At 38.7% G+C, this 11,907-nt stretch overlaps 1 long non-coding RNA gene across 1 annotated transcript; it reads right to left on the bottom strand.

The window, feature by feature from the left end:
• Nucleotides 1-7,133: 7,133 nt before the first annotated feature.
• LOC144648896 (uncharacterized) lies at nt 7,134-8,664 on the bottom strand. Its single transcript, XR_013569798.1, has 3 exons — nt 8,475-8,664; nt 7,930-7,969; nt 7,134-7,317 (listed from the first exon to the last, which is right to left on the bottom strand). It is a non-coding gene; the product is annotated as an uncharacterized LOC144648896 (long non-coding RNA).
• Between the last annotated feature and the right edge of the window lie 3,243 nt (nt 8,665-11,907).

Below are 11,907 nucleotides of genomic sequence, written 5' to 3'. Positions count from 1 at the left end.
GTTGTTTTATGCAGCCAAAAGTTATACGTTAAGTGAAGGCATTAGGTCAAACCGTCTGAAGTCAAATTGAAGCGCAAATATCGAGCGATACTTTATCTTTTTTAAATGTTGTAAAAACTGATGAGTTATGCTTGTTCTATTGAAATAAATGTTGTTGCAATCACAAGTCTCAAAGTCTCAACTAAAAAGCTTGCATAAATCATGAACCAAAGGAAAACAGGGCGATATTCCCCTCTGCTTCAACAGAATGAACCACACCAGCCGGACTTTTCTTCTCAAGGATTATACTTTCAACCGTGAGAACCAAAGCTTGTGATTGGCCAGTCTGTAAAATTTTGCATTAAAGTTAAGTCAACAAAGTCTGTCAACACAGACACTTCGTCTAGGGCTCGTCTAGCTAGCATGCAAATGCAGTTCTCCAGTTAAATGTACAATTATATGTAACAGAAATTGTGATGGTAGTTCAATGCTGTTAACGAGGTAAAAAGCCATCAGCTGATATCAAGTTTTAATGGTCTGGAAAATGGAAATCACCAAATACCTATCCTGTTGGCTTGTATATTCAGTACAAGCTGCTTGTCACGCAATGAAATATTTGCTAGCAAGATCATGAATTGAAGCAATCGTGAGTGATAGCACGTACAAACATTCTTTATTTTTTTGCCACTTTCACAACCTGTTCCAAGGTGTTAGGAAAAATTTTCATTCAGTGAAAAAGAAGAAAAATCGAAACGCATTCTTAACGCTATCGTCTTCGACATTTTACCAATTAAAATGCGCTGAGAAAATCTTTAAGTTCGTCATTGTAGTACATTCACAATGCATTGAAATCTGGCGTAAAATGTGCATACTCTGCGTCTACAGTGTTCCCAAATCGTGCCAGAACCGTGCCTAAATCGTGCCTGAACCGTGCCTAAATCGTGCCTGAACCGTGCGTAAGTTGTGCATGAACTGTGCCTAAACTGTGCCCAAGCCGTGCCTAAATTGTTTTTATGCACAAAAACTGTGCAGTTCGCCGAAGCACGAATATCGTGCACTGGCACGATGTTACGGTCGTGTACACCAGTAGCGTGCGCCAGGCCCATTGCACTGTTACCCCTGACATCATAGATATTTTTGCAATGTTTCCAACTCAGTTTTCATTGTTAGATGTCATGTGACCTTGCGTTAACCAATAAGAGCACATGCCGTTTTATACACACGGATATTTTGCAAATAAATTTGCTTAAAAATGTGTTAAACTATTGAATAAGGGATTTATTATTTCACTACATGTTTTTTTTCGCTAAGTTTGGGTTGGGTCGTCTAGTCCGGCCTTTTTTTTGCTCCGCCCAGTCTATTTTGTCCTGACGTGGCATATTTTGTGCGTTCTTTTGCCCTAATAGGGTAAAAGGGTGCAATAGATGTAATAAGGTATTTTAAAGTTCACAGTTGTTAAATAGATTATCCTCTTTGTATGAATTCAGGCTTTTGCCTCGATGCAGTTTGACACCTTAATTATTGAGTTGATTGTTTGCCATAGTTGGCCCATTAATTACTATTTCCAACTATTGCAAGAAAGTCTAAAGCTCCCTAACATTCTTGGATGTAATAGTTATATCAGCCTGGTTGTGTCATTAAAACCAGGGCCGTACCTAGTGGGGGGGTGGGGGGGGGTGGGGCAGGGAGGGGGGCAGTTGCCCCTGCCAGGAAAACTAAAAAAAAACTAAGAAACTAAAGAAGGACCTCCAAGGACCTCCAAGAGGTTTAACAGCCTAGGTCCTAGGCATTCTTATCTGAATGGAGTCTGGTCTCCATCCTGAGTGGTGACGTCACCGAAAAACACTCGCCAGGTCCTGCCCCAGGCTTTGCACAATCACGGAAACAAGAGAGAATGCGTAGGGACTGGGCTGAAGCTGCTCCTATTCTCAAAAAAAAATCAGAGAATGGCATGTAGTTGTCACTAAGCATGCAAAAACGTGTGCAAGTAAACTCGCTACTTCTTATTGGCTGAGAAAAATTAGAGAATGGCATGTTTGTGTTCCAGTTGATAATTGTGTTAAATATATGTTGCATCATTGGTTTGCCGTGTTACACTGTACATAGAGTTTTTTTTATCTTTCTTCACAGTATGTAGTCAACCTGCAAGTGAATTGTGCGCCATCGATATGAATACAATGATCAGTGTTTCTTTAAGGTAAGTCAATCCCAAAGTACATGTACACTTTAAATTCTGCAGAATTGTTATTACTAACAGAGACGTAGCTAAGATTTCCAATAAACGAAATGTTATTGATCACAGGTGGAAAGAAAGATCTAACCAGACACAGTCTTTTAGCTGGAAAAATTTAGTCCTTAGGTGGTTATTTTTACTGCCTTCCACCTATTATTTACATCCCTGTACTAATGGTTAACAGATGCAGCGCTTGCCTTTTATTTTAAAAAAAATCTGATTGAAATTTAAATAAATTTTAAGTAATTTTTTAAGCAGCAGTTCCACTACGGAAGTTTGTCAAGTCATTTTTCTTCATGTTGCACCCCTCAAGGGGTTACATTTTTTGCTGTTTTTTACCATTCACAAAATTCTTGTTTCAGATTGTTATGTAATTGATGGCATTCCGTTTCTCGAGAACAATATGATTTTAATACGATATTGTTGTTATTGTGTTGATATGATTTTGATTTGATATTCACATGTCGATATCGTGATGTTGATATAATTAATTGTACAATTCAGGGATCATGTTCATAAAATTGGCCTTTTGATGGGTCCACCTCCAATTTTAAAATAACTTGCAAAATTATCCTCTGGATTGTACTGCACTATGTCAAATTACAATATTGCTAATTATATTTTTTTATGGTATACTGTCTAGTTTGTGACTGCCAAGTCAATTCTGCTGCCGTTTGAATATGACTCACACATGATTTTTCCATTGGTTAAAAATGCAGCTCTTATTGTTAAAGGTTAGTTCAAATTTATATTATTTTCAAATCCTGAGGACTGTTTTTCACCATAATTATTTAATGTTATTATATAAACTGCACCAGGTGATCTGTGACGTCATATTGGGGGACTGGGGAGAAAAATTTTAATGCCGTATCCCACAAACGCGCGTGGCCCGTAAGTTTGAGTTCGAAGCTTTCATGGCGGATGTTATCAAAGCTCAGAGATTTCTTTTTGCGCCTCAAAAGAGACGAACCCTCATCAATAAATATGTTTGCGGTTTTTGTGATTTCACCATTGTTGACTGTAGTGACAGCAGTTTTCAGAATAATTGGGTTAGGCTGACTGTGGCACAAAGTCGCGGTGTTGTACTCTGAAGGGCATGAGTACAAAGTCTCATTTGGATTGATCCCATTTTCAGAGTTGTGGCTGGCAAGGCTTGATGGGAGGGTGGGTGTGGAGATTGGTTCACCATGCTGTGTGTTTTCTGAAGCAGGTGCAGCATGCATACTGACTGATACAGGAGGGGAAGTCAGTGGTGACTGAAGACCTGAAGCTCCATGAAGTGTAGTGTGATGGGGTTGCCGACAAACTGAACATCTGAACTGCGTTGAACACTGAGCAGTAGCATTGACCCCCTTTGAGACAATTAGAGCACAACTGCTTGGATTTAACTGCAGAGATTCTATCCTGGATAGAAAGTTCACATTGAAATGTGTTGTGGGTACTGGTAGGCCCACAGAAGCGGCATGGAACTTTCTTTGGCCCCTTAAAGGACTGATCAGAAGGGGTGACTGCTGCAGGAAGTGCAGTGGCTGTACCAGGTGGAGCTGTTTCACTCAAGACACCATTGATAGGAGGAATCTTGGGCAATTGAGGCTTTGGAGGAGGTGGAGCTTTTGGAGGAGGTGGAGGTTTGGGTTTGCATGGTTGACTGTTATTACTAATATAGGCAACTTGCTCAAGCCTTTTGACTTCATTATGTATCATCAGAATTAGTTGATCAATGGTGGGATTGGCACATGGATATTCTTTCAAAACATTGGTTAACAGCTTCTCTGGGAGCTTTTCAAGCAATATGGGAACATAAAAGTCTCCATACCTGGTTTTGGGAAGATCCAGTGTGGCAAGAGACCTCATGTCGCTCATAAGCCTGTCATAGAAGGTGCGTAAAGCTGAAGCTGTGTGTTGTGGCTTTATACCATTGTAACGAGAGCAACACAATGAGCATTTTTGATGGCAGTTTTGTCACCATAATTATCCTGCAGTGTTTCAACCAGCAAATTGTAGTTATCTTCAGTGGCCATGATACCTTCCACTCTCATTTTCACTTGCTCTCACAACTGGCCCTTCAGAAAGTTGAACTTCGTGACGTTCGAGATATCCTTTACATCTTGCACTTCGGACTTGAAAACATCCCAGAAGCTGAGCCATTTCCTTCGGTCACCATCAAAGACTGGCAATGACATTTTCGGCAACTTGAGTGCAGAATGCTTCAGCTGTTTGGAGACACCCGAATCGGCCTGAGGAATGGATTTAGAGCTCTGTAGCTGCTGGTCGCGACGGACGAGTTTCTCGATTTCCCTCAACAAGGCTGTATGCGTATCAGAAATATTGTCCGCATCGACGAAATCTTGATCTGCTGTGTCCTCCTCTCCCAGTAATACATGAGTGTTTTGAATTTCTTTGTCCAGTTGCCTCATTTCGGGTCTTGCATCCAAAAGCTTTTGTTGACTAGCTTTCAACTTTTCAATGTCATCTTCCACAATCTCGGCGGCTTTGTCAGCTTTGTCGAAGATTGGAGCGAGTTTCTTGCTTTCGTTTGTAAACATCCGACGTAAATTACCTCTCCTTTTGACGGCGATTTTCAGAGAATCTTTGAGTTGCTCAGCTTTCTCCGACATTATGCACCGTGAATTCAACTCACTTGACAATTTCTGAAGAATCGGCTCCACCACGTGCTATCAGTTCGCTGTCACTAGTTTTCATTCAAGAAGCGATCAAATCCTGTTCCCGGCACCATTTTGTGAAAACCACAAGATTGAAATAATTGACTATAATCGACGAAATGATCAAACTTCTAATTAACAGTAACAGAAACGCGGTAACGACAACACAACGTGAATAAAAGTTGAAGTAAACATGTTCAATGGCAGTTCGTGCAGTAGAGCACGCTTTTACTCTCGCACTGTTTTTTCTGCGCATGCGCGCAACACGGTCTTAAGTTCTAGTTCTCAGATTCCACAAAGTTAGCCATCAAATTGTAACGTGTCACAGAGGCAGTAGAAAGTCATCATTGAGTTTAAATAAAGTTTTATTATTATTATTATTATTATTATTATTATTATTATTATTATTATTATTATTATTATTTTTACAAGTGAAACCAGTAAAAACAATATATAATTATATATTCCATAGAAAACAGGAAAATGTGAAAAGGTTAAAAAAATAGATTAGTGTGTATCAATCTGCAGCATACATTCATAAGTAAATGCCTACATTGTGCGGTTCCAGAAAATTCCATACTCACCCCAAGGATGGTCAATGGAAATTCCAAAGGGGAGGGAGGGCGCAATAGCCCAAATTTTTAAAAGAAAGTATGAAGCTAAACTGAAAGTTCCAGGGGGTCGGAAGGGTCCATCCTTGGGGTAGGTATGGATATTTTTGGAACCACACATTATAATTAAACTGCCATTAAGGTCGGGACACACTAGGCAACACGTCGCTGCAACACGCCGCGGTGACAGTCGCCCCGTGTGACATGCGACAAACTATGTCGCTGCAACAGAATTTTGTCGCTACGATGTGTCGCACGAATTCAAACTGGTTTGAATTCGCTACGATGTGTCGCACGAATTCAAACTGGTTTGAATTTGTGCGACACGTCGCAGCGACAAAATGAGCGATAGCAGCGTTGTCGCAGCATGTGTACACGCCTGCGACAAATCGCTGCGACAAAATATGAATTAACCAATGAGAGCGCGTCATGTATTTTCGCCATGTTGAAAATGGAAAACTAGTTTGCATTCCCACTCTTGCAAATTCGCTATTTGTGCACCAAACAAACACCTTGTTGCAGCGACTTAGTTGTAAGCAGTACACATGGAGCGACTTGTCACCGCCACCTGTCACTGCAACTTTTCGCATAGTTTGTCCCGACCTTTACACTATTGAAGACACTTTAGCCTGTGCTAGAGTAAATTTATGGTCTGCGATAATAATTTCGTAAATTCTCTGTAATTTCATTATTTTTATTGAAACAAAGGAGCAATTGTAGAATACCCCGCCATTATTCGTCTGCACCCGTGGTCCACAGTCCGCAGTGAAATTTTGTTGTTAAGTTATATTTCACTCATAACGCAGTCCGCAGTCATGCAGTCCATTGATCAAAATTGGTTTTAATTGTTATAATCGCCTGCAACCGCGGTCCACAGTCCCGTAGTGTTTTATTTGAAAATAATACAAAGTCTGCTAATCGCCTGCCACCAGGGCCCGTAGTCCCGTTGTCCATTCTAAGAAATGCTAGTAAATGTTATAATCGCCTGTCACCGCGGTCCCCAGTCCTGTAGTGTTTTATTTGAAAAGGGGCCCGTAGTCCCGTAGTCGATTCTAAGAAATGCTAGTAAATGTTATAATCGCCTGCCACCGCGGTCCGCAGTCCCATAGTGGATTTAAGAACAGTAGATATCCTGAACACAATATAAAGGCTAACCGCAAGCAACCTAATCGCAGTCCGTAGCGTACCCAGAATTCTACATATTAACAATATATAGTGTTGCCCTTACAAATATAGATAGCTAGCCGTGAACAGGCCAACCAAAGTGCATATTAGGCTAACTGAAATGAATAAGTAGGCCTCTCTAAACACAAAACATTCTGTCCCATGTGTTCACTACGGGACTGCGGACCACGGTGGCAGACAAGAAATGCGTGACTATGACAGCGGTGGCAGGCAATCTAAACCCCAAACTTTTTGTGTCGGACCGTGGACCGTATAGACTGCGGTGACATTAAAATCAGTTCAGCATGAAATTTTGATATTTGTATAGTGACTGCGGACTGCGGGGGCAGTCATTTCAGTTATGCAAAAAAAGTGCCGGGGTATTCTACAATCATGCCAAAACAAAATAGTTTTGTCATGAACCCAGAATGGTTTCAAAACTTACATTTAAAAAAAAAAAAAATAAAGTGTCAGTATTCACATGTAGCCTTATTGGGTTCTGGGATGTTCATATTACATAAATAGCTTTAAATGTCACTAAAGTATATTCAGGTTTAAACTGGCAACATGTGGGAATCAATCATGTAACAATTTTATTACATTAACACAATGTGTATTTTTGAGTTCATTTTGACTAAGAGGAATGTCATTGCACTCTTCAAGTCACCTGTAAATAGAAACAAAACAAACAAAAACTGTTTATTTTGATGAAATTGCTATTTTTCCAGCATGCAGACTGTATATTAAATGGCCTTTTTCAGTGTGTGAAAAAAAAAAAAACTGACTGCTTTCATGTTGGGCTAGTGGATTCAATAATTTCTTCCACTTGCTAGATATATAGCCAAATGACATTTATGGATTTTTATTTTTTGTTGTTGATCTTTTCAGAGAAACATGGGACTTTGGGTAAGCATATAATGGTTTCACCTTGCACAGTCTACCTGGGTCAGACCAGGAAGAAATCAATTTTCTTTGCACCCTTCCTTTCATTAATCATAATTTTGCAGAAAAAAATGTCAGTCGATCTTCATTTGAATTTTTTACATTGCTAGCTGTAGTTTAAAATGCTACTGAAGGCCATCCAACAACTGAAAATACATACCTTAAAAAAAATGTCAAACAGCTTTTTTACAAAGTAGGCGAATGTCTGGTCAAAAAGTAGATCTTTTAAAAATGTCTCAGGTAGTGAATGTGTGTAGAGAGGAGGATGGGAATTGCTGAGATTGGCTGAAGAGATCAATAACTACCTGAACTTGTTATAATCCATAGTTTAACTCACCAGTAATTCAGAAAGTCCTCAGTTCTGAATTCTGTAAATCCTGTTTACAAATTAGACATTCTATATTAATCCCACAAATAACCTGTATACAACATTACCTGTATACAAAAATGCAAAAGAAACGTAAATCTATGTCTGGCAATACAATACACATCATGGAAAGATAGAAATTTAAACTTCAGAAATGATTTTATTTCTTTGCGGCCGGAAATGACCACATGGTCAATATTTTGTCGACAAACATTTCCTCACGTAAAAATAATGAAAGGATGCGATTCTTATTAAATTGAAGTAGCTTAACATTCAGATGACAAATATAAATAACAATTACATGCCTCGACGAACTGAGTGACATTACTATGACACTATCACCTCAAAATCTACAAGATCTATTTTTTTTTATCGCCGAGCTCGGCTTTTATTCCAGTGAGCTAAGTTTTAGTACGTTTCTATCTTTAGCACTTTTATAAATCTTAATAAACGCCGAAGACATAAGCTTAAGCCAGTCTTCAAAATGAAATTATAGTACAATGAGAAACGCTTACCTCAAGTGACCTCAGGTCACCGTAAGTTTCTGTTAGAAATGTTTGCGAAAGGCTTCCACCGTTTCTCCTCATTCCATATTCTTCTCCAGTATTGGGAATACAAATAAAGGATATCGAATACCCTTTGTTTCGGGACTCGTGATTGCGTCAAGAAGAAAGAACATTGACAAAACTATCCTATAGAACTCGAAATTGCAAAATCACTCAAATCACTCCACGATCGGTCGACGCCATTTTGAAAATGCGCCCGCAATACGGACCGCGGGGAATCCGCAAGCAGGGGGGGCACAGCTTAAACTCTCCCCAAGCGCCACTCCTTTGTCCGAAAGAAATTACATTCAACCTCACGAAAAGCAATAAAAATGAAAAGAAACTGACAACGCTATCATAAAGAGCATACACTCAAGCCTTTGGCAAAATTTTCTTTTATTTCAAATGCAAATGGTCGTTGAGTAGGAAGCCAACAAACTTTTCAATTGTATTTTTTACTGCCGTACTTTTTCACGAAAAAGTAATAATGGCCATTTTTAAAAACATTATTTAAAAAACTACAACTTTGCTCAAAAAGATCCTAAGAGAGAGGTTCTAGTAAAGTTTTCAAGTGAATTTAAAATGTGATCCATTCTGGTCACGTGACCGATGATGTCATAACAATGGGATTAATTAAAAACTACTTCACATATAAGTATCTACCAACATGTAATTTCTTGCTACCTCGCATTTAATGCAACGCCAGATACGCACTTGTACCCAGACTCCCATTTTTTGAAAATTGTGCATTGCTTACGTTGCAACGCGTACGTTTGCGGCGAAAACATAGACTCTTGTAGCATCATGCACGTGAAATGCCGTGGATTTAATTTATTAAACTAAAATCCTGACTGTAAGCCTGAATGTTTTGCTGTATGTGATTGTTTTTTATGTGTTTTTAAAGTTCTGCGTTCAGGTTTCAAGACAATTAAAAATTACCATTACTGTTAAGATCTCAGTGTGTTGTGTTTGTCGAAACGTTAGCTTAAATATTCAGCCAAGTTGTCGGCCGGCAGGTCTGTTTCTTAAAAAGCTGTGGCCGAGGTCTTGAGCGGGATTAAAACTTTATGCCAGTTTTCCAAAAAATAAGACAGTACTATAAATACATAAAAATGTGCGTAGATAATAAAAAGGCCAATTATTTTTTATATACTCATAAAAAAAATTAGAGCGAATAACTTACTACCCGCCCGAGTGATTTCTCTGTAAGCATAAAATTAGGGTGATCAACAACTCACCCGGATCATTTCGCTGTGATCGGAGGGTACAGTTTTTTCCAATACAGACCGACCTAGGCCGGCAAATAACATTTCTATTTTTTCCTACTTAAGTTTGCTTTGAAAAGAATTAAACCCAGAAAAAATGTGTTGGAAATTCTTTGTTTGTGTACGCACGGATTTGTGCAATTTCACCTTGAAATTGCAGTTAAATCGACGGGTAAGAATGAGTGAAGTATCAGTTATTTCTATTTAATTTCGAAAATTAGGTTCGCTAAGAATGTATCGTACTCAAGAAAGGTTCCGCATATTGAATTTACACTGGAGAGAGTCAAGGAAAGCAGTCAAAATTGGGCAGTAAGCTTAATGAATTCCATAGCACAAAACTAAACACTTGTAAATGGATTTCGGCTTCCGATAAAATTATGTTTTTACTACTCTAAAAGAAACTGCTCGCAAGGTGTTACCTTAAGCCAATTTTCTGGACTCAAAAATACTCCGACTCAACAGCTGTTTCTCAAGCTATACGCACAAATCATTTCTGCGTTGACAGCATAATTTTATTCTGATGAACATGCATGTCAAACATGGCCCGCGAAACTGAATGAAATGCGTAGTTTGGTCGTCCACGCACGGTACAATATTGGAAAATTAATTGTACTGTTTTTTCATTAAAGAATCGCATTTTCTTGAATGACGGCAAATAGTGTTTTGTTTTGGCAAATAGTATAAAATAAAACAAGGCAGTTCACTCGCAAATGGAGTCTGAAAACCCGCAGTGGCATGAAAATCATAGATTTTGAAATGCACAAACAACAAAAAAACCACGAATGGTAAAACTCATTTCGATTTTGTCAAGAACGAAATAAATACTCGCATTTTAAAGAACATCGAGGCCTTTAATTCCACTTCTATTTTGTCCTTTTACATTTACAATGGTTGAAGAGCAGCTATTCCGATCTTGAAGAGCAATACTTTCATGTGTTCGTAAATCCAACGCTGCAAAATAATTTTGCATGTACACGGGCTTCAGATAGGAAAATTACCCTATCCTCAAAGATCCAACATTTACTGGTTAGATCGGTACAACTTGCTTCCCTGAATCTTCTTGACAGCCTTCCACGAAATCCGAAAGCCGTGTGGAACAAAAAAATACACATCGTCGAGTTATAATTCAAGCTCTTTCTGCAAGCAGCTGCAAGAAAGGTTGAAGCGCCATTCCACCTGCGATTAAAAAGGCCAGTCGACCTTCTGCTTCGTCTAAAACTTAATAGCATTCTCAGCACGGAATAAAACGTCTTTTGCATCTAATTACGGTAAGTTACGCAATCTTCTGTTAGTGAAGAAGAGTTTCTCTTCAAATAAACTCCCAAACCCGAATCACAATTTCAAGTGCCGTGGCCTCGGCCGAAGCGCGCAAGGAATTCTGTGCGGCTTAAATTTTTTTCTCCCCCGGCTCTGATTGGCTAATTTTAGACAACCAGATCACCTGGAGTGGTATAGCGAGTGGTAGCAAATCGATAAAAATGGTATCACACATGTGTTGATAAAAATGATATCCACACATGTGATATCATTTTTGACCGATCAGCTCGCAGAGTTTGCTATGTTTCAATTCTCAAAAAGCCAAAGTTTATCGATATTTAGTCGAAACATCTGCAGCTCTTCCTCGGCAATCTTCGGTAATCTTCGGAAATCTTCGGAAGTTTTCAGAAAATGTTCAAAACGTCTGTATGACCTAATTCAGACAACATTTTGAAAATTTTCAGAAATCTTTGGAAAATGGTTGGAAATTTTCGGAAAATCATCAAAAACATCGTAATTAGTAGGTTTATTTAATAAACGGAATACAGTTAACACCCGCATATAAGAACAAATGGATTAAGAACACCAGGCTGAAATTTGGCCAATAAAGCCCAATTTTTTTAAGAACAAGATCAGCCTGAAAAATTCAGCATGTTCTTATAAAATGGAAAAGGTGTCATAATTACATAAAAAAACAAGTGATTTTATTCATCATTACCAAAAATGAAGGACAGCCAGTCATCTTATCTATAGGCTCAATGATACAGTATTGATTGTGATCATTAAAATCAAAGAATATTTATTAATTTATGCTAATTTTACATCTAGGGGCATTTTTGGGGGCATTCATCCTCGGATACTCAGGGGCAGTTAGTCGGGAC

This window comes from Oculina patagonica, chromosome 4 (genome assembly GCF_052425735.1).
Source record: "Oculina patagonica isolate OP01 chromosome 4, crgOcupat, whole genome shotgun sequence".
In the NCBI taxonomy this organism is placed as follows: Eukaryota; Metazoa; Cnidaria; class Anthozoa; order Scleractinia; family Oculinidae; genus Oculina; species Oculina patagonica.
The sequence above is the reverse complement of the archived record's forward strand: the minus strand, read 5'-3'. Positions and strand labels throughout refer to the sequence as shown.